Here is a 27,879-nt window from a genome sequence, read left to right on the forward strand (position 1 = left end):
TGACTTAATATATACTGTGGTAAATATTGATATCGACTGACAAACAATATTGTGGTAAAAAGCCCAACAAGCAGGTCAGCAGCAGGCTGATGTCGTGCCTGAGCCCCATATACTCCGACTGTCCTGCTACCTGCTGGTGTTTCCCTTCAAGTCACAAAAAGACAGAAAGTCCCATTGATGCTCACACGCTCCTCCTCTTCCCTCGCTGTCTCTCTTTGATTCACACACACACGCACACACGAGCTGCCCTATTAAAAGCTGCAGAAAAAAGCAGGCCGCCTTTGTCTTATTACTGTGGAGTGGAGCTGATGTTAGTGAAGTTGGCAGCCATGGATGACTGGGAGCCACCAGGGCCTTGGTCAGCTGACATTATCCTGCCCCTCAAATGCTACCCAGCCCCGCGGTGGTGTCTGCCTCTGTGTGTGTGTGTGTGTGTGTGTGTGTGTGTGTGTGTGTGTGTGTGTGTGCCTGCTGTACTATTTGTCCTTGTCTAAATGTAGCTGCTGGATGGAGTAACCATTCATGGCTATAGGTGGACAGGAAAGGAAAAGAAAGAGTCGGGGAGAGATGGAGCGACAAAGAAGGTGGTAATCTGAGTGGATCTGAGTGTTGATCCTCTTTGGCTCTCGTAGTGTGTGTAGGAGGTCACATCAAGCTTGAGCTCTTGGATAAGATGGGCAGGAAACCAGAAGAGATAGGACATTTGCACAGCGGCTAAAGTAACCAACAAGAGATTGAGAAGGATCAGCAGCATAGAAAAATATGGAAAAATAATTTGAGATATCCGTTTAAATTCTTTACATCTGTGTGTGCTTGTGTGTGTGTGTTGATATGGCTGAGTCGAGAAACCACATCTGCCAAAGGATTACTGACACACACACACACACACCCACTGAGTCACACAAAATCTTCAAAGGCATAATGGGCCAATGACTATTACAATTTTGTGACAGCTGTGATGCCGAAGGTCTGAATTGAGTAAAGGCAGTAGGAGATGAGCTTCCAGTGCTCCAACTGTAGTCCAGGGATGAGGCTGAAACCCGGCAAACAGTCCAGATGGGTCAGCAGTGCAGAGCCAAAGCCCTCCTTAACCTGCTGGATCAGGGAATCAGCTGTACTTCACAGCTATGGCAAAGATCGCACACAATCTCCCTCATACACACACACACGCCGACATATTTCTACCTACATACACTCACATTCAGTCCAGGCGTAGCCAACCGCATCACTTTAAAAATTCTATCTACAATGCCGAAATGTGAGGTAATAAAGCCCGGCTCACTAGTTTGTTTATGGTAACTGCCGTAAAAAAGCTACCGCCTTGCTTTATAGATTGAATGCCATAAAAAGATCAATTTGGTTCTTTGGGAATAAGCAATAATACAGTGCATTTAATATTCCTTTTTACAGACTTGTTTATTTTCATGTAGACTGGAGTATTAGAGATGCCATTATAAGGCCGGGCAAATTGGTCCACCGGGGCCTGGTCTAGCCCATAACAAGCACCGCGATTCTGAAACATTTATGCAACATCGGCCAACATTACAGCTTTTATTATTTGTTATGGAGAATTGTTTGGTCCCTATAGATGATCAAGAATGTTGTAATTGCACGGAGAAACGCTATCAGACAGCCACTCTTTCCTCCTCTCGTCATGCGGAACTGCACGAGGAAAACCCATTTTGCACCCCTCCCCGAAAACAGCCATTAACTTGTTTGGGCTTTTCATAGTTTATCACTAATTAATGCAGAATTAGCAGGCTGATTGTCCTGAAAACTTCCCAAAACTGTTCCAAGTTGTCAGGAAGACGTTTGTGAAAATGGCTCCCTCTCACCCGTCTCTAAACGTGTGATTATGCATATCAGCTCTGCTTTACTGCACCGAAGACGAGCCGGAGCAGTGGGGGAAAAAGGGATGGGGAATGTGTGCACGTACATTGTTAGCAATTACTTTTTCTCAGAATAATCGTCAACTGAGGGCCACACCGAATAAATAAGAACATAAGTCGGGTTTAGGGCACATTGTTATCACTGCTGTGCCAGTGCTGTGACTGTGAAATGGAGAATACGGTTTTGCTGCTTCAAAATATCACTCTCGCCTACTGGGCGAGTGTTCCTCAAGTTCAGCTCAACCGGTGTGATATCCTCTTGCCGGTGGTGAGTGCAGGGTCCTGAAATTCCATCCTCCATGGATTTCAGTCCTCACCAAATACTTTATGCTGGGCCTTGGCTCGAGCTGGGAAACACCAGCGCAGCACATGCCTCTAAATAACTGTAATGCTCCTCCAAACAAGCCTCTTTTTAAAACAGAACTGAGACAAAAGTGATGAATGTACAAAGGAGGGAAAGACAAATTCCCAATCCGATCTCTTTTTTGGGGGAGAAACATAAAATAACCAATCCATTATGTGAGCACCACCCCTGCTGCGTTCCCCTGATTCCCTCCAGCTATTAGCAGCTTAGGACACAAATAGATCACACAAGATATTAAAAAGCAGCGGGAATCTAACAGTTTAAAAGCCCCGCCGTAATCCTCGCTGTGGAACAAAAACATGTCTTGAATGCAGTCAAATTATTTTTCCGCTGATTCTTTCCACTTTTTTACGGTTATTGTTTAGTATTCATGTTTTATAGTGCATGTTTTTATTCGAGATGGAATGTACGGATGAGAGAGCGACGTGGGGCAACACAGGTCATAAGCCAGAGGTAAACTCATAAGCAGCAACATCCACGAAAACACTGTTAGTACCTTATTCTCTGTGTTCATATATATTTTGTTTGATTCTATTTTTCTTCTCTCCCCACGTACATATGACTCAAATGAACTTATAGCCCTGTTATCACCCTGGCAGGCGGCTATTGTGCCAAAAATATTGAAGCAGTATACAGGCAGACTCAATAATGGAAACTCAGGAGACAGATGTAATGTTGTTCATAACAATAAAAATGTACAGATATATCACTGTTCTGGATTTGGATGCTTTATCCTCCAGTCGCAGATGCGTGCATGACAGGAAATAAAACATTTTGTCAGAACTGATCATGGAATCAAGTAGTGAGGGAGACTGATGCTAACTGGTTTTGACGTCATCTAACTGACAGCACCTCAGTGTGCTGCGGGAGTCATGTCGGAATGAGTGCATACTGTGTAACACAATGTAATATTAGTACAAATTTGACAGAAATGTTTTGTTGGAACTGGTGTTTAACATGAGCAATTAGCATTTCAATTATAAAGACAGAAATGTGATTTTCAATGCAAATAATGTAGCATTTTTGACTTAATATTAAAAACATTCATTTCAATCAAGAACAAACTGCTGATAGGAGGGGGCGACATCCCGGTGTCGTCACATTCATGTCACTTGGACATGGATGTGATGACACTGATGACACGACATGGATTTTGCAACAACGTCATAATATTTGGGCATAATTAAAATAATGTGGCAGCAATAACATGCACTTAAAGGGCTTAAAGCGTACTCATAGGACTGAAGTTACCTCGAGTAACTGCTTTTTTCCTCAACTCACTACACCAATGCAAGCTCAGCGGGCTCTGTTGTTAATGTTACACATCGAGTCCTTCTGCTCCATGATCCTCGCCAGTTTGTTTATCGGTCGGTGCTGAATGTAAATGTGCTCGATAGACAAGCACCGCGGTATAATCACTATTGTACTTCTTAAATACACTTTGGGTTTTCTGCCAAATAAATGCTATTGAGATGCCTGATCCTTCCCCCCTCTGAGAATAAATAAAAATAATTACATTAACTAATTAACCAACATTACTGGGCAGGCTACTCCCCTCAAAACACATGTAGACACCTAATTTTTTTTACCTCATTAAACATGTTTGAGTGGAGTGTTCCTTTTATTTTTGTAATACTGTGATATTATACCATCACCGCAAAAAAAAAAGAAACATATATAAAATTTAGGTCATATCGCCCACCCCAAGCAGCTACATATTATCATATGAGAAGATGATGGTGGGAACAGATTGCTCTGAATTCGTGAGGACATACAGTATACAACATCCTCGTGATCTAAGATGAACCGTGTGATCTCCTTTGTCCTATCAATCCATAGGATCCCACCATCCATGCTCCCGTACCCCCGATTTAATGACTCTGCTTCAGACTCTCACTGGATTTAGCTCCTCATTGCGCTATCAAATCCGTGTTGAGGAAAATGAAATACCGGCAGACATAATAAACATGAAGGCAGTTTAAGTGATTATGTCGGTGCGCCTTCACAAACTAAATCCATGAAAATCCATGAAACTAAATCCATGAAAATAGCACAGAATGTGAGTGTTTGCTCTAAGACGCAGTCTGTGTAGTTAGAGGCAAAGGCCTAATTTTTATACCAAAATTGCTCTTAAGCCTTTTTGCATATCCCATGTTGACCTTATACCGCATGATATTTGAAGTGATTTCAGTTGTAGGCAAATTTCCAATTTAGAGTCTAGTCACAGAGTTGTGCTCTGCTGTCACAGGACTTGAGGGTCAGGACTCAGTCAGAGCCGCCGTGATGCAGTCTGTTTCTCATTCTGACCGATGCGACACAATCAAGCATGTTTGCTATTATAATAAGGGTTTAGTTTTTGCCCAAGAGATGCATGATGACCAATGAGGAAATTCATTTACCAGTGCTCTGCATCATAACAGAGTTAAAATACCCTACCATCAGAAACAAAAACATTAAGTGATCTCAAAGCTTGTTTGGTATGGCATAAATATTTTACTTTTCTGTAATTAACCATTATTTTCAGTCATTGTTCTCAATTGTTTTTCGTCGTCATTGTTACAGTCACTGTCTGTAACGGCTGCTTTTCCATGTCTGTTTTATTGTTAGTTTAAATGTGTTGTATCATGTGTTTTATTCCCCATGTATTATCCCTAAACTTAAGAATAAAAAAACCGACTAAATATGAATTAATTAAATAATAGTTATTTGTGACATGAGAGTTCATGCATCAATTCATGGAGGATTTGCTTACATCAGAGATGTCACATCTCTCAGTCAAAATCACTTGAGACAAATAAATTATTTTAACTCCTGTCTCTGTTTATTAAGCACCTAATTTGGCTGCTACTGTACAAAGCTGCCTCTCAAGTCAAATGTAACAAGTCAACAACATAATTAGGCCAACTGTTGTGACATAATCAGTCCCTTTTTGTCCACATTAAATGCTGGTATATGTAAAGCTAAAAGTATAGATAAATAACAGAATTTTCCTTTTGACATTTAAAAAATATATCTGATCTGTCCTGTATCAACTGTCAAAATATTGTCAATATGTCTTGGTTCATTTGGTGTCTTTAAGGGTAAGTTACAAATTCAGCATCAGTTTAGTCACCTTAAACACAAATTAATTAAATCAGCATGGTGTCTCTCGTCAAAGCCAAACAAGCTATAAAAATGTGAATAAAACCATTAACAAAGCAAAGGTAAATCTTCAATGTGAACATCAAATACAACAAGCTTTGGAAAGAACAATTCAAACTTGAAAGACCCAGACAACTTCACAGTATGAATCAAACACCCTCAGTCCTTATCAGCCTTCCCACCTCAATTACAGACATTTCCTTAAATCAATGTGCAGTGACAGAAGCGTAAAGAGGACAGGAAGACGAGTGGACTGGAAGACGTCTAGTGTCTAGACTACTCTGTCTAGATAACTCACACACACACACATGCACACACACAGTAATGCGTCGTACACCTATTATCCATGGCGTGACATCACACCAGGGGCAGTAGGACTCGACAGTTACAAAAACAAAAAGGTATCTTTAGGCGCGACGACACCTGGTCACAATTAAAAGCTGAGGAATTAAAGCTAAGTACGGATAACTCCTACACATTCGCAAACACCGATACTCGCATGCCAAAAGACACATTCACACACACACCCACACCCACACACACACTCGCACAAATCTCTCCGAGCGTGTATTCGAGCACAGTCACATCGCAGCATCCACTCATGTTATTACTATTCAACATCTCTTTGTACGCATCAAATATGAATGGTGTAGACAAGTCATTCTCTGTGTGCGTCTGCATGTGTGTGTAATGTGTGTATGAGTGTGATGAGATTAGAATCATCCAGGACATTCATCTATTCTGTAGCTGGTGAGGAGATTGAGTGGGGTTGGGTGATATGATGGCACTTTCACAAAGGATTACATTACTCTCTCTCCCATTCTGTCTCCCTCATACAGTACTCTTTCTGCTCTCCCCCATCCTCACATTTGATAATGGACGCTGCCTATGTTATGAATTCGAGCTGGTGCTAAATAAAGGATTAGGCCCCAAAGAGATGGAGCTACATGCACAAAAGCATATGTGAGTGTTGGATATGGCTTAGTGAACTTTCATCATCTTTTGCCAACTGATATTCGTCCTCCACGGCTATCTCTGTGTCATGAGCGATGTGAGAACAGAAGTATAGTTCTTACAGGCTAATTACGCAGTTTAGTCAATCTACTGACCCTATCTCATCTATCTAATCAGAAAGCCATCTCATACTGGCCAGGCCAAAAGCAAGAGTCCCCAGTGGGAATATGGAGCCATGACATAGCTTGTTCAGTACTGTCTATAGCATGTCATTATATTATAGTGGGGATGATTAAATGTGTGTTTAAATGTTTGCTATTGTAGACGTATGATAAGTGTAACCATTAGTAAATGAAATAAGTCGTAATCTGGTGGCAGCTGCTGGCCATTTAATTACAGTAGGGATGGATGCACAGAGAGGGAGCTCGCTCTCATTCTATATGTGAATGTTACGTGTGGTTTCAGTCCATTCATGACTTCATGTGATTGAGCATTGATGATAGGTTGAGAATAAGGGCCTGAAATGAATTTAATTAATTTAACCCTTGTCCTCCTTATTCCAATTATGTTTGTCACCCTTTCATCAATAATTTAATGTATTCACATTCTGTAATTGCGCCTCTGTTTAGTTGTCGTCATTGTTAGTGGCAGGGTCCGGCATTTCCGCATGTTATACAAATTTAAGAAAATTATTTAGAGAAAATGATACATCACACATGATGATCATTACAGCTATTTTTATCTCAGTTATATCAACCTAAATGTTTACTTTTCACTTCACCACAGCCTTATCAGGCCCGCTTTAAAGGGTAAGTCCACCAATTTTAAAAGTGTGTTTACGGGTCTTGGGGAGTGCTACTGCACATGTAAAAAAAAGAAGTATAAAACCTTGTGTGGCTCCAGAGGAAGCTGCATGTAATGTGATTAATTGCCTCCAGTGATGTCACTCAGTGACTTGTGGGTAATGTAGGCACCAGGTTTTGTAAAGGATGAAAAATGTGGGGAATAAAAAAGATTATATTTCTGGTTCTGCTGTATCGATTTTGATTATTTGTCCATAATGAGTCCAACAGTGTTGTAGGAGTACAATGCCAGACTAGTGGACTGCTTTTTTAAATCCTGGCGCCTATTACCCACAATGCAATTTAGCCGATAAAGTGACATCACAGGAGGCTTTATGCTTATTTTTCACATATGCAGTAGTACTCCCCAAGACCTGTAAACACACTTTAATGTGAAAAATTGGTGGAGTTTCTGCTCATACAAACCCAACATTTCCTACTGGTGCTGCATCATATTAAAATCATCCAATTTGCAAAACACAGGGTGGCTTTTATTGCAGCCATAGCAAACCTAATGTATTTGTCACTTTACTTTTATGCACTTTTTGACAGCAGATCTGTTTTAAAATGCTGCAGGGAGTAATGGAACAAGAAGGAGCAGCCAAAGTTCTTCTTCTCCTAATTAGATAAAGAGTTGCAGGTGACAGGCTGCACACCTCCGACTCCTCAGCAAGGTAACAGACTCCTTTTACTGCGACTCTGACTCTCACATCATGCACAGCATTAAATCAGTTTTTCAGTTCGCATTATTTTTGACTGACTTCTTTATGACAACATTAGTTTGTTTGGCTGCACTGTAAACAGACACACCAGTTGCTCTTCCTTCTATTACTGACAAAGTGGCTGCTCAAGGAGTGATCCCTGTATTGTCAAATCGCTTTTGTTACGGCTGATAAACACAGGTGTCACCAGTTCAAGGACTGAAAGCTTAAGGAATACAACTTTATAGTATAATAAACATAAACACTTTTTTCTTGATGGGTATTTACAATCTAAGAAAGAGATATATTTTATGACAGCAGCCTATACGTGAGGCATTATCCAAACATTAAACATTCTCAAGTTTTAAGTGCTGCAAAGCTTATAATGAACACATCTCTCACATAAAGTTGATTGACTCATAAAGTATTATATGTCACAACAAAATTAACTTCTCCATCTTTTAAATGTATAATAACTGGTTTTATTTTTTAAATGCTATAAATCATGCTGTCAGTTAGTTGTGACTGCACTTTTCTGCTGTTTCTTCTTTGCTAATTTGATGATAAATCATACTTTATATGCCAGAGGACACAAGGCCTCGCATAACGCTGCACAACAACAGCGTGTTTCTAAAAATGTCGCAATCGCTGCAAATCCCATTCCTATAAAAGAATCTCTCACTCAATAGAGAGAAGGTCACTGTGTCCACAGGCTAAAGCTGGTCACTAGAGATCAAGAGACATACAAAGAAAGAGAAAGAGAGAGAACGGGCTCGATAAAGAGACAGGGAAGCCGTAATGACAAAAGCGTAGGAATCTAAGCCACAGTTGACTGTAAATGCTCTCCATTACAATAAATGACTTCATTACAATAAAGATGTGTTCAGCCACCCTCTGTGTTTCAATGAGTATAACTGTGGAACGATTCGTTGAAGTGTGCTCAAGTAATAGAGCTTCAGATGCAGCCTGTGGTATTTACACTTATCCTCTCAATGTGCTGGCCCAGGGCTGCCAAAGAGTATTTGTACCTGTGCAGAGCACCTGAATATGCACACACGCAGAGACACACAGCTGTATCACACTGATAGGGCCAGTCCCTGCCTTTCTCTGTGCTTATTAAGACATTGAAGCTTTTAGCACCTAGCAGCACTAATCCTATAGCCTTATGCTCTCTGGTACTGGAGCCAAATGGCCTTATACAGAGGCTCTCTCACTACGTCTCTCCCTCCCTTTCTTGTGTGTGTGTGAGTGTGAGCATCTGTGACCGTTTGTGATGAATGGATGAGGGGAAAGGAGGAGAGGGATGAATGTGAGACATTGCACCACTGAGGTCAGTGAGGAGAGAGAAAAAGGAGAGAATAAACAAGGGAGAGAGGCAAAAAGAAGGGATGGTTGTATGTGGGGGAGGGGTTGTGGGGGTGCTAGCTGCACATGAATTGCATACAAAAGCACCTACATGCACTCTGCCCCTGTGTTTATGTCCTGCTTGTCAGGCATGCAGAGCGCACGAGTGCTTACGTGTGTGTGTGTGTGTGTGTGTGTGTGTGTGTGCGTGCGTGTTTGTGTGCAGACTGTCATGCGTGCGTGCGTGCATGCATGTGCAAGGCCGAGGTAGGTTAAACTTGTACTCGTGAAGTGTTCCCAGAAGGGATTAATCATCCTGTGCTGGAATGCAGCATCGCAGTCATAAATCATCACCTGACCTCTCTCTCTCTCTCTCTCTCTCTGTCTGTCCCTCTCTCTCCCTCTGTCTCTCTCTCTGCCGCCCGTCGCGCTGGAGTCAGGGTAAAAGGAGTGTCATTGCATATCTGCAGTAAACAAACAACCAACAGCCTTGACAGAAGCGTGAAAGAGAGGAAACAGCGCTAATTATCAAATACTAGGGTTCAATCGAATGATCAGTCGGATGCACGGAAGTCCATTAATGACAAAACCATTGACAGAATTTAAAAAAAACCAAAACATTAATGGGAGTAAATCTAAATAAAGACTTGAGAGGAAACCAGGACAGAACTATAGGTGTTCACGGTGTTTTGAGTCCAACCCTTTCCTTTGACCTGACTCTAAACCTTCAATGTCAATATTTTAATAAATGATTCATCACTAAAAAAACGACTACAACAAAACAACAAAATTGTGGCAATGACAATTGCTAATTAACGGTCTGTTACAGGATACAAGGGAGAAAGTGTGGGACCACCACACCCTTATGTCACGACTTGCTACATAAAGAACAAAGACAACTGGCACTGGATGTTGGAAGTGGACATAAATTGCATGTTGTGACGTCGTCCAATATTATCCTAATTCCAAGGATACTGGGAATCCATTAGACTTGGCCCGAAAACAATGGAGGGCGCCAATTCAATATTATGGTTTATTGACTTTATGTTGCATCCTATAATGTTAATGTGTTTGTACAAATTTCTCTTGTCTGAATTAATCAGGCAGCTTTAAATAAAACCTTAATAAAACACAATGTTGAAACACAAACACACTGCTTTGTAAAGAAATGATTCAATTATTTTAAATCCAACTTTGCATATTTGCCTTATCGTGATATATGCTGATATAAGCAAATATATGTTTTAACCCTTTGAACTAAATAACTGGTCAGCACACTGCCTATATAGGTGTTTTTACTTTGTACTTTACTTTACTTTACTTTACTATGCTTCATATCCCTGAAATCTGTGCAACCTAAACTGGCTACATATTTTATTTTTTGAGACACATTTTGCAGCATTTTAACAGTTTTATCTACGACTGAAATATTGCCAGTTCCACAAAAGTCACAAGTTCCTGCAGCAAAAAGAATGAATGCTCTAGCTATTATGGTTCATATTTTACATTGATTTAAACAGGATCACGTCAACAACCATCTCCTGCACCAAGTTGAGGGCCACCTGCAGAAGGTCAATTTCTATATGGTTAAAGCATGTTGCCCAGACCTATCTAAGCATGAGTTAGTTAGGCCCCTCCTTCTAAGTAAGGCTACATTCAAATGTGGTGGATTGGTCGTGTTAATTTGGCTACACGTACAGAAGTTACAGAAGTTAGAAATAAACATGATTATAAAACAAACCGTGAATGAAATCAAGATCAAATAATTTATTTGTTAAAAATGGGACCCAGCTACTTCCCAGCATCCCCCCCATACACCTACAACTAAACATAAGCATTAAGCATTGGAACCGTTATTGGGATGGAAAAAATGATACTGGTACAGCTCTATCTAAAAGCCAAATAAAGTATTGGTGAATCCCTTTAAAGCATGCTTGCCAGGAACTGTAGCTCTGAAAATGCCAAAACAGTTTGAGAGTCATGAGAGCACATTTTGAAGTGTGCATGAAATACAAATTTTACACCAAAATGATTCTGCTCTCATAAATCTCTAACTTCACACTCTCAGCTTGAATGTGAATTGTGCTTTTTGTCCTCGTAGCTTTGTTAATAATGAACAGCAACACCCATCCAATCTTGTGAGGTAGCTACTTTTCCGCTTTCAAGGCAGTGACTGTGGTCTGGACAACCTACATTTCTTGCTGCTACTCAAATGTCTGAGGGGAGCCAGGAGACACTGCTGAACACATGTTTTGATCAACCCTTCAGACCTCCCCTCTCTGATTTCAGTGAGAAAATGAACCTAGCCGGAAGTCAGTGCTATACTGTGCAGTTTGCTACTCAGGTAGGAGAAAAGAGCCTTCCTTGGTTATGTTCAAGTACAGGAAATTGATTCTGTAATATTAAAAATTCAACAGCCGAGTTTCATTACTTTTCTGAGTCTATTCCCTTTCCCTTGTGGAGTGGGAAAATATCACAGTTTATTAAATTACTTCTCTGAAAAGTCTCTAGGGATGCCATCTTAACTCCCGTCCTCCTTCACAAGGCCATTTTAGACTGTAACTAGGCATGTCTGCTTAGAAAGAGAGACAGAGAAAGAGAGAGGGGGGGGGATAAGCAATAGAGGGGTGGAAGGTACACTAAATTTCTTGAATTCATCGGCTGCTGCAGAGAGTTTGTGGTTATTTCATTGGCTGTGAATGGTATTGGATTGAATGATCCCACAAATCATGGGTCGGAGAAGCCACAATGTTCTCTATATGGAATGCTAGAGTGAGTGCATGTGTGTGTACTGTATGCCTGGACGTGTATGTGTCCCTTAGCTGATATGTCCTTGACAAGTCAGGGGTTACAGCAGACCCTTTATGCAACATGTACAGCCATCAGCTTAAGTGTACTACAGATGCAAAAGGTCGAGGGTGTTAAGCAAGTTCACCGGCACAAAAGATCTTCAAGCATCATCGACGATCTCCCTAACTACACTTTCTGTCTGGAGGAGCAGAAGGGTCAGGGCCTGACTAGGTCTGTAGGTGTGAGCAATGACTTGGCAGTCTCTGTGAGCATGACTCAACAGGCCACACCTAAGGGCAGCAGAGGACAAGTCCACTTTTCACCGCATTTCTCAGAGCCAGAGACAGAAAGAAGAAGCAGGAGAATTTGTAATCTGTCTGGAAGACTGCTCGCCTCTACACACTGATGGGAAATAGTTTAATACCTGCACTGCGGGGCCAACAGATGAAGGCTCTGTCTCCCGTTTTATTTGTGAAAGTTAGCTCTGCAAATTCAGCCAAAAAAATTCTGTTTGATTCTTTGTGGCCTCGGAAGGCTCAACTGGTATTTGGTTTGAAGTCGCATCAACAATGGGACCAAAATGACTTTATAATGGGATCAGCCTTTAACCAGTTCTTTATACACTGTGCAGCAGGTGTCAAGAGCACCTGACTGGATGAACATGCCATTTACTTGGCAAATTAGGGCTTCAATCAACAATATTTTAATTGATTGATAAATCTACTGATTATCAAGTCCAAGAAGACTTCTTCAGATTGCCTGTGTTATCCAAGCATTAGTCCAAAACCACAAAATATATAGTTAAAAGTCCATTTTGCAAGAAAGTTGATTTTTCAATCTCATTCCCAACTCGTCAAATACTGACACTTTGGATTGGCAGCCCGACCCGACTTACAATCTCAAAGCGTCAAAGCATTTGACGCTAGTTGGCAATGACACTCAACAACAACAACTTTCTGACAAATAAGATCTTTAACTATTAGATATGATAAAGAAAAAGTATCAAATCTGCTCAAAAGTTTAACAGTTTTACCTTGAAAATGAGTGAAACTGTTTATAATACTAGCACGTTAATGTTGATCGACTAATCAATTAATCAACTAACCTTTCAAAGCTCTAGCTGGCATTAGTCTTTGCTTCTTCAGCACAAAATTTCACCTAAATCATCCACTTAGATCGTTACCAAAGTCCTAACATAGTGTGGTCCTTGCTAAAAGGCTTGGTACTTGTCATTATCCACAAGACATTATTTTTGCTCAACTGAAATGGAACCAGGAACCTCACAACAAAGCGCCATGAGCATGTGAGGAGGATGAGTTAAAACCAGTCGGTCAGCTGTCAGACAGATGTAGTGAATATCATCCCACTCTGCCATCTCTTCCAGCATAAAAACCCACAGGATCCATGAGCATGGTAATCCAAGATGAAGGCTGCTCTCTACGAGCGTCACTTTCTCTAAAGCACAGCTAATGCCGGGTGTCACACGCCACACACACACACACACACACAAACACACACATCGCACTGTGCTGGGCCGTGCAACAGCCCCTTGAAAGACAAATAAAGGCTGTCAAGGTCACAAACAGTATGCAAGGAACAGGTGGAAGGGATGAGCTTATGGCCAAACAAACTGATAACAATACTGAAAGCTCAAGCCAATGCAAGAACACGTTAAGACACAGTAAGAGTAACGTCTGCTAGATGATGGCTCCAAAAAATGTCAGACTATTATGTATGCCTCACTGGCGAATTTCTCTTCTAATATGTGTCTTGGCAGCAATTTTGAGAACCATTGTTCCCACAAAGAGATATTCAGGTTCTCTATTTTAGTGAGAGTGCATTACACACTGTGATCAGCTGAGTTGACCTTGATTAAACAATGTGCTGCCACAAAGTAACCAAAGCCACCAGCTTCTTTTCTCATCCAAAAGCACAAGATTTAAGTGGGCAGCCATGTCCATCGTTCTAGAAATGTTATTTGTAATGCTTTGATCTGTTTCTTTAGTGTGTTATATAGTGTCTTGCGATGTAAAGGTCTTAAAAGTTAAAAAGCCCAAAGTTTGCGCCAATGGGCAAAACACTCCTGAAACGCCTCGTCAGTAGTCCTGCCTTTAATTCCGTGACTTCTTGACATCACACTATGTCACCATGTCACACACTTGCATAATTTATGCCTATTTTCATGGTAGTAGTGAAGCTAACTACAAGCTGAAAACACGACACGGAGAGCAGTGCTGGGTCAGGTATGCGTTAGATCAGAATGGGTATTCAGGAGGGGGGGCACCTTTAAGAGACAGTAGCTAAAACAGTGCGTTTCAGACAGAGGGGGATTATAGTGCTGCAGCACTAGACAGTATGAGAAAAGCATGTTAATATAATTCTAGTAGTAACCCAAAATAGAATTACGAACCTGAAAATGAGCATAATATGTTTCCTTTAATGCATTATAAGTGTCATAAGATGAGATACAGCAGAATTATGATTCCGATTAATTTGGTTAAAATTAATGAGAGGAGTCAGGACACGAGGTAGGTAAACAAGATTATTACAAGGACAAGTCTTGCAATTATACTGGAAAAAAAAGCCTTGAACAAAGTATTGTTTATTCACAGTTTTGGAAGCAGTGGATTGTTATGCGTCACATTTAAACTACAATTGATTTAATTTAACCTTGTAAGCACTCAGACTAAAAAATGTAAAACAACTTCTTAGTTGTACTTTTATCAAAACCGAAGCTTCAACACATTTCTTCAGAAAACCATGGGAGGTGTCATCAGCCACTTTTTACACTGTGGTTACCGACGGTAACCCACCAATTAATCAATTACTCCGTTTAATTTGCTCCTTCATCAGCAAGTCTTTGTAATTTTAGCCTCCCGAAAAAAACGCAGCGGGCCATTCCTACATATGCCTCAGAGAGCTCCCCGAAGGAGCACAATTAATGTTGAAAGTTGAAATGTTGAAATATGAAACAGGGAGGACAATGGAGCGTGAATGGATCAAAATGAGGACTAGACAGCCCGAGCAGGGAAATGTGGAGGGGGACAGTAAGCAGCGTGCAACTGGTTAGACACAGTAGAAACGAGGGGGAAAAACCTGCGTTGGTCCTTTCTCATCAAAGCCTTTCTGACACCGCTGTATCTCATTCAACCCAAAAAAAGCAACTCTGCAGGAGGCCGAACCTGGGCTGCATAATAGTAGTGAAACCATTCCTGTAGCAGTTTCTTTTTTTTTTTTATCCCTGATCTGGATTTACGACACTGAGTTAATTGTACTTCTGGCTCAAAAAAAGCCATGAGCTTGTGGAATAGCTGGGAGGGGACGTACAGAACAGCCTGTAATAGAGCGACGCTAGTTCATTCTATTTACCAGCATGTGCTGACAATTACAGCGACAGTGTAAACAATGCCAACCCCTCTCCATATTCTGTCACAAGGACCATCCTTCTCACCCACCTCTCCTCTCTGGAAAGGTCAGCGTTCTTGGTTAATCAGTGGTGACAAGAGGTTGTTTCTGCTTCCATTACCACCTATCCCGCTCTGTCCCAAATGATAAGATGCTAAAGTCTAATGTAGCGGAAACAGCACTCTTCGCTATATTTCAGGAATGATTTAAACTAATAAAAGAACAATCATGCCCTCACCTCTATTTAGCTCTGAGCTATTCGAGACCTGCTTGTGAGAATGGCTTGAAAACAAGTAGCAGGTGTGTAGATCTGCCAGGGAACATTTCTTGCTTTCTCCTCTCCTGCATCTTCATGTAACAAAAAAAAATCTAAACTTTGCCTGCACAACTAAATCTGATCAATTTAAGGTATTTTTAAAACTTGCTAATGTTGCTATGGTTGCACTGCCAGTGGCAGCAGCGCTTAGCATTTCAAACCTTATTAAAATGTCCAGGTAAACTAAAAATGTTCCAGTTGCCAAAACCAAAGCGGTCAACACATGAAATCATACAAAGCCTGCTAATAAGGACCACTTTACAGCCTCTCAGGTAATTATACTTGAGAGACATATGAGCGGCTTTTTGTTATGACATCAGTTAACATGCTGCAATGCAGTTATCATTGACAGAATTTAAAACAATGAACACAATGGCGCCTATTTTGTGTTTGAAAGGGACTTTTGGCTCTAAATCGGCCACAAAATTGCATTGGCCTAGTCACAAACATTCTGCCCACTATGCTGGTCCATTATCCAACACTGAGTGGGTTCTGAATTGGTTGGGAAGGACAAAATGTATCAACGGGGCTCTCAGTACCCAGTACAGGTCATGCCTGTAGTGTGAAAATGGCATTAGTGAAATTGGACCCTTGAGGTTTTCTAATGCTGTTTTCCATCTGTTTGCGTAGACCGTCCTATCTGCACGGCGCAGGACGACACACAGCGGAGGGGTCACTCTGGATAACGCTGACCTCTGCACGGCCCTGCAAGCTCCGAGTTTGGTGTTTATTTGTGTGTGTGTGTGTCTGTGTGTGCATATTTGTCGTGGCGCGCATGCATTTGGGTTATTGTGTGAAGCCTCAGTCTTTAATCCCCTAATCTGCTGAACCCTGGAAATCACTGCAGTCATCTGTCAGCTTGGTCAGAGCGACTACAGGGTTCAACGCAAGCGCACGCGCACACACAAGCTCACTCAATGATAGTCATTTATTCAACAGGGCCAGCCTCATTTCAGTCTAATGAAGACTGATGGTCCTCTCTCCAGGCCTCACAGGTGTTGCGGTAAATGTATGTATAAATATGTAACCCACATAGAGGAGGAGAGAGGGGCAGAGATAGACTAACAGAAAGAGATCCACTCTCTCATCATATTCACCTGTGAATTAACAAACATCCAGCATGCACAGAGAAGTTTAAAAGTCAATCTACAGTTGGTATCTCCATGGTAACAGGCCAGAGTTAATCTTGTTGAATAATTGTGAAGGTCCAGCAAGGACACAGACTCAGAGAACGCGGAGTGCTCAGACCCTTGAGTCCAGTCTAAACCTCTCAGGTCAGTTTGTACGAGTTTGTCTGTATGTGTGTGTCGCCATGCCAAATGGGACACCCTGAGGGCTTGTCTGGAGATTGTGGTTGACACGGCCTGCTGCCGTCCGGTGTGAGCTCCTATTAGCAGACTTAAGACTGTGCCACACACACACAAACACACGTAACACAGTAGTTGTTGGGCTTGATTACGCTTGGCAGGTTAAAGACTGAAGGTGGATCGCGTGAGAGCGCGTGCACTTGTCCGTGTGGCACTTGTTTCCGTATGCATGTATCTAAATGTGTCAGTAATGATTGCGCGCCGATCTGAGCGTTTCGCTTTCTGTTTGATTTATGTGGCCTTGTCAAAAGCTCAAGATGGAAGGATGGAAAGTGGGAGAGAGATCAAAGAGTGTGAGAGATCACACAGACTCAGGCAGCCTTGAAGAGAGCTAAAGGTGGAGGAGGAGATAGAAGGGCCAAGAAGAGAAAACTGTACCAGTTAGACTGAAGTGTGATTCTCAGCGGGGCGCCTCATCATCAGGATCTGCGTGGCATATGTGTGTGTTTGAGTGTGTCTGGGTGTGTTTTCATGTCATGAGGTGCTGGCGACTGCCATGCTCGGGGATCTACAGCTGGTGTGTGGGCCTGACACCTAAATTACTTGACACACAAGTGACTCCAAAAGTTTTTTCCTGATGCAACCTTAAACTTAAGGCATTAAATCCCGCACTGAGAGTCACACTCACGCCCAATAAATATTCCTTCCTGAGTGAATGGGCGTCCTACAGTGTGCAGCTCGAGGGGAGCCAGCTGGGCTGTGGCTTTCAGCCTCTCTGTGTCACCAAAATAAAACACACTCACACACAAACACACACACACACACACACACACACACACACACACACACACACACACACACACACAGCATAGCAGCAAAGGGAAGATATTAAAATTCAGCACAACACACACGCACCTACACTGCCTGGACCTTTGATTTAGCCCTCCACAAAGCATAATACCATGCATTACTTCTAATCCAATATATGACAGCATGGAAGCAAGTGGGTGAAATATTAATGAATACAAAGACTGTAGAAAATATAAAGTGCAGTGTAGCAATTGGTGCTTTTGAACAGATTAACTCATGAAACGTGGAGAGGCAGCAGCAGCAGCAGCTGCGGCCGGGCTGGCGAGGCAGAGCTGTGGCTGTCCAGAGGAGAGGAGACGAGCAGTAATGACAGGTCAAGCAGCCAATTAAAACCCACTAGCAACCCCATCTTTGTCATGATGAAGTGAAAGCATCTTTTTTTTTTTTTTTTTGTCGAAGGGCAAGCTCACTTTAGCGCGCATGCACGGGGAGAGATGAGACGAGGATGCTGCGCTGCGGTAGCCATAAACGCGTCGGACAGGAACTACTGCCCCTCATCACGATGGCTCTAACACTCCACCTTGACCCTTTAAAAGGGGGAAAAAAGCTCTTTAAAACAAGGATATCACATTCATTAGATATCACATTTGTGTTGGCAAGCCGATCACAAACTCCTTAGCGATTCCTGTAAGGTCATCTCTGACAAGGAAACTGTTAAGCCACACCGCTGGACACAAATGACCCATAAACGACACTGCGGAGACGCGAAAGGAGCCCCTGTGTGACCGATGCCACGCAAGTGCACGCTCACACGAGGACCGCAAAAACCCGCTATTTCCGAGAAAAGGCACCTCAATGTCATCGCTCCGCGCTGCCCTCCCCGTCCCACTTTGCCACAAGAGCTGACTGCGCACACACATGTGCCGTTTGTGGCTACAAGAGCCGGTGTGTGTAAACAACAGGAGAGGAGCGCGTATGCGTCGCTTCCATAAGGAGTAGATTTGAAATATCACGTACCTGTTTCCAGCTATGTGGCGGCACTCACTGCATAATCCTCCTCCTTCAACTTGAACTTTTCCTTCCCTCCAATCGAACAGCCCGGAGCTACTTGACACTTGTTTATTGCATACTTTTCTTTGCCCCGTCTATCCCAACAAGCCGCTATAGCATACAGTGTGAGAGATGAGAGCAACTGGGGAGGTGGAGGGGGGTGGGGGGAGCTAATGTAGAGGATAGGCTATAATCCTCCAGTACAACATCTCACCAAATCGGGGGGAAATCAAACGGAGGAATCCATTCGCTGATGGCCGTTATAGGGAACAGTGCTGAGTGGAAAAAAGACGGACCGACACCGGACGAAGGCAGCTGTGCGCGAACGGGCACGTCTTCCGTTTGGTTCTCTTCAGCGCGGGAGAAGAAGGAGAAGGAGAAGAAGAAGAAGAGGAGGAAGAAGCGGGCATGCTCTGAACGTGAGCGACGGCCGATCGGTTAAAGCTGCGCGCGGCAGCACCAAGGGAGCGACCATCCACTTCACAGTACAGAGGAATGACCGAGGCTCGCGGAGCGCGCGTTCACGTCCGAGCCAAGTCAATGGTCATTATCAGCGCGTGTGGAGAGTAATCCACTGAGGGCTGCAGCTGCATCCCTGCAAGATGACATGATGGGATCAGCAGCGACAGCAATTAAACTATCACAAGTCAGACTGCATTATATAATGTGATCATAATGTGATTGGACAGCACTGTAAATGCGTTACTCTTATTCTGGAGGGGCACTATGTAGTTTGGAGCAAACTCAGAATTTTTATATTTTGCTCGGGAATTATTATTTTTCCATCACTGAACGACCAAGCTGTTCATGGAGGATAATAAGGTCAGGCCAGAACACAAAAGTGGCAGGGTCCGCCAAATATAAACAAAGTAAAAAAGCAGTCGACTGTGTTGTCCTTTAAGGTCAGTTTGTTTATTCAGTCATGAAAACAAAGAGTTTCTTTATTTAGTTTGTTTAGGCATAAAAAAAAAATCTGTCAAAGATCTATTTCATCTTCCCCAAAACTACGTAGTGCACCTTTATATTATATAGAATATATATATATATATATATATATATATATATATATATATATATATAGTATAATCCTAATACGTTATTAAATACTATATAACTTACATGTATTAAAGCAATAAAAGGTCCATTACACAGCCACATATATTTACAGCCTAACAGGCAAACTTGTACAGACTCTCACTGTAGTTTCCAGAGCTCCGACATGCATTCTTTGGGTTTTACTAACCCTCCCTCCGCGGCCTGGTGCTCATTACACTGGTCCTCATGCATCTCTTTTTAAGCAGTGCACCCACTGCACTGCAGGCTACTGTTCACATTAGCACACTGCCTAATGGGCTTTCTCTGTATTAGCAGCGATAGAAAGGTGCAATAACAGAAGCATGCAATTATGCGCCATAACTTGGGAAAACATTGTTAACAGTTACCCTATTGCCTCTCACACTCCAAGCTGTAAATGCATATTTCCCAATGGAGGTATGATAATAACGCCCGCTTATTTGAAAACACCTTGTAAGGAGAACCTTGTGGCTCTTTTGATAAAGATTTCATTTCAGAGGCATTTTTATGCATAACTGGGGATTGGCAGGGGACATAAACCTCCCACTTTTGGCTTTATTTATTTATTTCACCCTCTCATTTCCTCATTTGGTTTGGAAATACATCACCCTGTCCACCGCTGATACATCGGTTAAGACAAATAAGGGTGTCAGCTCTTTAGGATAAGTAAAATCCTCGAAACCTCCACTTGATTTGAATGGATCACAGATGGCGTGGCTGAATCCGGAGTGAAGGGTGAAAGGAAAGAGGAGGGAATCTGTGGATCTCTAGCGAGTATCACAGGTGCAGTATGAGATGAAAAATGCAGATGAGGGTAGGATGTTGTACTGAACCATTTTTATGTCCCCAAGTGATAACCTAAAAAAATAAATAAAACAACAGTGCAGCTTTGACTTTGCCCCACGATACCCATTCTTAATCATGCAGGTGCAGCTTGTCCAGAGCTCCACATACTGTCCATTGTGTAGTGTTGTTTTTCTTACAGATAATGAGCTCAGTATAGCTCCTTTAAGATAGTTTGTTGACAAAAATGTCTCATTGCTTGCTGTAGTTATTAGTTTTAATACTCCTATAAGCTCTTATTTCACCTAGAATAAAAAAAATATAATAGAGACATTTACATCGCTCCACCTCCTCATTTCCCAGGGTGTTAGTGGGGATTTGAAAGTAATGATGTCAGCAGTATTAAATCTGTCCTTTCCATCCGTCTGCACTTAAGTCCATGCATATGGACACACCTAGAGATTAGCCCTAATATGTCCTATAACAGGACAACACTTAGCCAGTGAGCATAGATGTGGAGAGCGGCCAGTGAACAAACCCAGATTAGATCACCCAGAAGCTGCAGCCACGGGTGGCTGACAAGCATTTTGCTCATCGGTTTAAAATCAGCCCCCAAGTAGACAGCCGCCAGCTTCTGCCTACAGGCTGCCCACGGGCCTCGTCCTGCCATAATGCAGGATCAGTCGTGGCAATCCTCCACCCTCTATTTCACCACATTAGGGCACACGAAGGGCCTCTAGTGGTATCATTTCACCTTTTCTCTAATCTTTTAAACAGTTTTTCTTCTTTTAAACAAACTGTAACTTACATTGTTTTTGCTAATGAGCTAGCAGCCAGGTTCCATTTCTCACCAATCTTTCAACCCTGCGCCATAATTAGAAACCGCCATTTTAGAAAGTGATGGATCATCATAAAATCTGCCCCCTGAATGAATGCGCTGCTCGAGACTTGCTCAAATGAGCGAAAAATAATCCCGAGGCGAGTTGTCAGATGTTATACGTATAGATGAGTTAGCTGACCTTTCTTCTATCGCGAGCTAATATTAGCACAAGCCATTATAACCTATCAAAGCCTAATGCTCATAGCTAATGCTCAGGGGTCCTTCAGCCTCACAAGCACTCCAGTTGTGAACTGCGTTCCCAGCGCTATCTCCACCATTACAGACCGCGCCGTGTCAGGACTTCTATTTAACCTTGTGCGATGGGTTCTCTCCCATACATCTATCACTACCAATCATATCCATCCTGAAGGGTTAACCCCCCCTTACAGTGTGTGCATCTCTTGGTGTATATGTCCACTTTGCTAACGCCGAGAAGAAGATGCATTGTCCTGTTAATTATATAATCAATTAAATTAATTCTCAACATGCAAATTAGCTAATTAAAGAACCTGAATTTATAGAATTACCCCTGATTAGCTGGCCAAGCACTATCGCTGCCCCCTGGATACAGCCTTATTAAGCTATATTAATAATACCATTTTCACTACAACAGTAATACAATAAATAAATTACAGCTACTCAAAAAGAATAAAAGGAAGCATTACATACAGCGGCAGACGGGCAGAAAAAAAAAACAGCAGTACTGTTTAGAGTAATGAGTATTAGGCAGACAGTATCTTTAGCCAATTTGTACTCACACTAACCTTTGCTGCACAAACTGAAGCCAGTTATTTAAGACCATATTAACAAGCTTTGAGGCATCGCTTTCGGTCTGTTTTTACTCTGTCTGTCGGCGTGTTTGTCTCTAGTAAATACAGCTTTGACTCTGCGTTTCTGCTCCCCTCATTCCTCGTTTCTCTCATCTCTCCCCCAGAGCTGTAAGTGCCCCCGCTGTAGTGGGAGCTGGCTGATGTGAGGCAGTAACAGGTACATCAGGGAGCAAGGAGAGAGCGGTGGAAGAGGAGGGGAGCTGGCTCGCTTTGGCACACAAGTCTGCCGAAATTACATCAAGCAGCGGGGGGCAAATGAGCATTTACAGTATATTTGAGAGGCAAGGCAGTATGTGTTTGTGCGTGCGCGTTCACGTGTGTGCAGCTTGTTTTTGGAGGAGGCATCAGATCCATCGGCACGAGTCTGGAAGCTTACAGGCAGCTTACAGAGCAGCGGGGGGTTTGTGGCATGGGGTGGTGGAGAGGGAGGGGATGGGGGTAAGACATGAGAGGAGGGGGGTGAGGAGCGCTGGAGGGCTTACAGAGGAATAGGGCACAGCTGGTTTTTAATTGAGTCTCCCCCCCACTACACCATGTGTATGTGTGTGCACACAGGCACACACCCTTATTTTTACTCAGCAATTTTCTCAGCTGATGGCTCAGAGGAACTAAACACTTCGGTATGGCAGCAGCCATCCTACAAAACCCTCCACAAGGGCTCTGTTTTGGTCGTGTGACTGATAAAGCCCTCCACCAATCAAGGCCGCTGACAGCTGCATGCTCCCATGAATCTTAGCGCTCGGTCTCAACACGAGTCGAAACAGCCTGCCTCCTGCCTCACCTCAGCTTGTGATCGCAGCTGGGTGGACCAGAGCACGCACTCAAACTTTCTCTTTCTTCCCCTTCAAATTTTATGGCTGGTCATGAGATATGGCTCGGCATAATCCATCACTGTAGGAAACAATTTTTAGAGACGTTTGTGAGAGATTCTTTTTATTTCTCCTCAGGCAATTATTTGCTCATTTGCTTCAGCATACTTTTTCTTGGAAAAGTGATTTAACATTAGAGTAGGAGCTTAATCTTTCACCCAGCACCAACCAACCAAAAATGAGGCTAATATGCTGATTTGTAATGTTCTCACCAAATGCAGTCGCGATATACTGCTGTACAAAGCAAAATCACTGTGACAACAGTATATATTTGGTTAAAAACTGGGTCAAGACCAGATTTTGATTTTGGCTTCATGTTGTAATAGAAATCATTATGCTGCATTATGCAAACGCAGCTGAAAACCAAGCCAAACTGCAGGAACTGCACAGTAATCTGTGAGCAAGAGAAGCTGATGCCACACTTTTTTGTCTCATAGAGAGACAGCCAACTAGACAGCAACAACAAGAGCTATATCAGGTCAAAGCTAGCTTGAGTTAAAGCTAAATATATTTACTGCTATTTCTCTAGCTGTTTTCTGTAATTGAAAAAAAAGGTGACTAGCTTAACAGAGTAGCAGTAGCTGGCATCTCAGCTCTAAACCCTCCTGACCTTTAAGTCACACATTAAAATCCTTCAAAGTGCAAATTATTATTTCATACGTTGGTTTTGTGAACAGTAGATGTAAAAATAGAGACATGGCAAAATCTACAAACATTAATCCTCATTAAATGGATGGAATAAATTGTAAAGATTAAATGAATCATATTATGCTCATTTTCAGGTTTATAATTTTATTTTGTTTTACTACTAGAATAGCTTACATGCTTTAATGCTCACATTCAAACACATCAGTTCTCTCATACTGTCCAGTGCTGCAGCACTGTATTCACCCTCTGTCTGAAACACTCTCTTTTAGCTCCTATCTCTTTAAGGCCCTCCCCTCCCGAATACCCAGTCTCTTCTGATTGGTCAGCTCACACACGCCTGATCCAGCACCACTGTTGGAGTGGACTTCAACAGAAGCTTTTTTAACTTTCTTAACTTTTTTAACTTTCAAGATCTTTAACACGCATAAGAACGAATATAAAACACTGCAGGAAAGGAAACCAATGCAAAGAGAAGATAATAGTTGTCCTTTAAGGGTATTTTCTCTCTTTCTCGATGATATTTTCCACCGTGCACTACTTAAAGGTTATCCAAACACTAATTACATTCCCTGAATTTTCATGTCACTTTTATAAAGTTAAAATAATCAGTTTGATACGGCATAGAATAAAGCATTACAGCCTTTATATAACTTAGGTAGTTTGCTAATCAGAAAACATTACTGTTGCTTCTATAGTTACTGTATATGCTGGAAACAAAACAAAAGAATAAAGTAATCAGAACTGCAAATATTGGCCTATCTTTCCACTTCATTTATAAACGTTACTGATGGAAAGAAGTCCTTGGCATAAAAGCATCAGAAAACATTAAACCATTGCTTGGTTTAATTGCTGTTTAATGTTGCTCTATGTGATAAAATCCATATGGTAGTTACAGCAAGTTGCAATCCTTTGATTTGATTTTTGGCTGTGGAAATATTTTGTTGTTTACACGAACAGATTATACATTCAACACTTAATTAGCAACATATAATGGTACTTAATCCGCCGCCATTATTGCTCTGTAACGCACAAGAACATGTGTTGTTTGGACACATACTGTTGCTAAATGCATTGCAAGGTGATAAAAAGGTGACAGTCCAAAGTGAAGCCACTATCGAAACTGAGAAAGAGTCAGAAATTGCAGTAAATGTTGCCCCACAAAATAAAAGACTTTTCCCCGCTCCCTCTGTAATCAGCTCAAGTTCACATTTCCGTGATGCAACACAAGAACAAACAGGCAAACAAACATCGAGAACGTTTCTTTGTTTTAATGAGTTGTGAGAAAATATGTGTGATGTACATTTGGAGACAGAATGTGCAGAGGGATTGGAGCAATAACTAGAAGGCTGCTTTGCCTCAATTGTATCAGGGAAATTGTAACATAATTCCTGTTCCAAGCCCAAAGCCCAATAAGCTAAATGATATAAATACTATAATTAGTGTATGTTTAAAGCTCACTATGGTTAGGATTTTTACGCCTGGATGATGTAATGATGTGATGATCTAGACAATTATCTTTGCTGCCACTAACAGTTCATTTTTTTTTTTACTTGGGTGCACGCAGTAATTGTTGCTTCCTTTCAAAATAACTCCAGCGTTGTGGTTTGTACTTTATAGGTGTCATTGTGAAGTAATGCATGTGGATGCTGTTAGCACTGTATGGGTACACATGGTAACAGTGCTCGAAAATCAAGTTGGTGCATTAGCCGACTAATATGCTCTTGGTCCGTGGTGTCCTACTTGGTTATTCTTGACCGCATCTGAATGCTGTCAGTAGCCCCTTTTGAGCTCTGCCCATGATATGCCAATTTGCTTATACACACACACACACACATAAAATAACACATGCGCGCGCGCGCACACACACACACACACACACACACACACACACACACACACACACACACACACACACACACACACACACACACACACAAAGTGGATCCACACTGATATGATGAGCCCATTCCGCTTCGTCTGCGCTGCTCTTTCACAGCGGAGCTGACATCACATGACTGCTACCTCATTAGAGGCTTTAGCCCGTGAGCTAACAGGCCACAGAGACAGTGGGCCATGCCACGTTTGCTAATTATAATAATAACAATAACACTGCCTTAGGATGCTACTTGCTTTTCTTTTCAATTAATTTTATCAGATGCACTCGAGGGGAAAGAAATGGAAGAGGCAGAGGGAGGGGGGCATCCGCCACACACTGGCTCTATAGGAGGGAAATGATGTGTTTATTCTACACACTTGGCCAGATGACAGGCTGTATAATTGCTGCTAAATAACAATGGTTAACCTGCTTTTGAGTAAGAATCATTAACGTGTGACAATATTGTTTATGTGACTGACATTACTTACCGTACCACCAGTTTCATATAACTACCTATTTTTTTTCACTCAAATTGTAGGGGAGCTTCTTAAAGCCCTTAGAAAGGGCTGATGTTTGCCTGATACTGTGAGGTCTTGTTGAACTACGTTGAAGTGACTATACAGGAGAACGGGACCTATAAACAGATGTTTCTGAACGGAAGCTGTGGCCATCTGTGTGATATTGCTTTTGATATTCCTCAACTTTCCCTCGGATCAGAGTTCAGCCTCTGCTATTTCATGTTATTATGTTTTGGAATAGATAGCAGTCATCCACAGGTGCCTCTTTGACACAGATACTGTGCAGCTCCCAAATCTGAACATCAGCATCAAATACGCACTGACTCATAGCCAGATTGCTTTGTGATAATGTATTCAGGTATGATATGTGTTTCTTTGAGAAATGTATAATTTATTTTGACACTTTTGTCAGCAGTATTACCATTTCCTGGCGCATACTGTAACAAATGGGGTAAAACACTATTCTCACTCTGCCGGGGTGAGATTTCAAAACAACAGCAATATCTCCAGGAGCATATGCTGCCTACATTGTTGTATTGAACCTGGCTAAAAGAAATCTTTGAAAACAGCTCAGTTGATTCATGCAGGGTTGAAGATTATAAGGGCAGGAGCCAATTAATTGTAATTAGACCCCTATCTTGTTTTGGCAAAGTGGCAGGGACTGTATTGGTTGCATTGCAGTGAAGCTGTGGGGTTCAAACACCCTACAAATCTGAATAAAACCAGCTGATTCATAGATCTAGGATTACTGCTGGCAACTCACACCATATAGAGTCATCGTGCTTAAAGGTCCTATTTGCAAAGCTGATCTTTGAGTCTCATTCCCATTTCTTCATGACTGGCAGTTTGGGATGGCAGTCGACCAAACCTACAATCCCAAGGTGTCAGTATTTGACGAATTGGAAATGAGACTCAAAAATCCGCTTTTCTTACAAATAGGACCTTTAAGCAAAAGCTAATGGCTTCCCCTCACCACCAGCATGTGAATCAAGCAAACATATCTCGGACCAGTCTGTCAACTGAATGCACAGACACTGGTTATTATGCATAAATCAAATGACCTTTTGGGAAGCCGGATTGGCGCTCACATTTATGAGAAGGATTCATTTAGTTGGCAGTCAGTGTCCTCTGCTAAAATTGCTTTTTGTGAGTAATTCAGAAAAGAAGAGCTGAAATGAAGTGTTAGTGTAAAGGGTTTAACTTTCTGACAGGTAGGGTGTTCTGCAGCCCTCTTTTTTCTTTGAAAGTGGGGGGAAACCCTGGCAACCAAGATTGCATTTCATTTACATAATTAATCAAATTTGCTACTGATAACATTCAGAGCACTAAATGTGGCATTCCATCTCCCCCCAACTATTACATTCACATCAAAACACAGCTGTTGTTCTAATCATCTGTCACCTCAAGTTGTTGCCAGTTTGCTGCAGTACCTTACGTTGCCAACACTAGCTAGCTAATGTAAACGTTGCTAACGCTAGCAAGCTAACG

The 27,879-nt window shown here is 41.9% G+C and overlaps 1 protein-coding gene across 3 annotated transcripts in view; it reads right to left on the reverse strand.

The window, feature by feature from the left end:
- tenm2a (teneurin transmembrane protein 2a) overlaps positions 1 to 27,879 on the reverse strand; it is a 233,315-nt gene that overhangs the window by 200,516 nt on the left and 4,920 nt on the right. The window contains exon 1 of one of the 3 annotated variants that reach the window (XM_084352210.1): positions 18,881 to 19,363. The exons of the other annotated variants lie outside the window; for them this stretch is intronic. The gene's annotated coding sequence lies outside the window, so the exon portion shown is untranslated. Of the gene's footprint in view, positions 1 to 18,880; positions 19,364 to 27,879 lie in introns of those variants that run through there. 3 annotated transcript variants of the gene reach the window in all.

The sequence above is a fragment of the Pagrus pagrus genome (assembly GCF_965226575.1).
Source record: "Pagrus pagrus genome assembly, chromosome: 5".
In the NCBI taxonomy this organism is placed as follows: Eukaryota; Metazoa; Chordata; class Actinopteri; order Spariformes; family Sparidae; genus Pagrus; species Pagrus pagrus.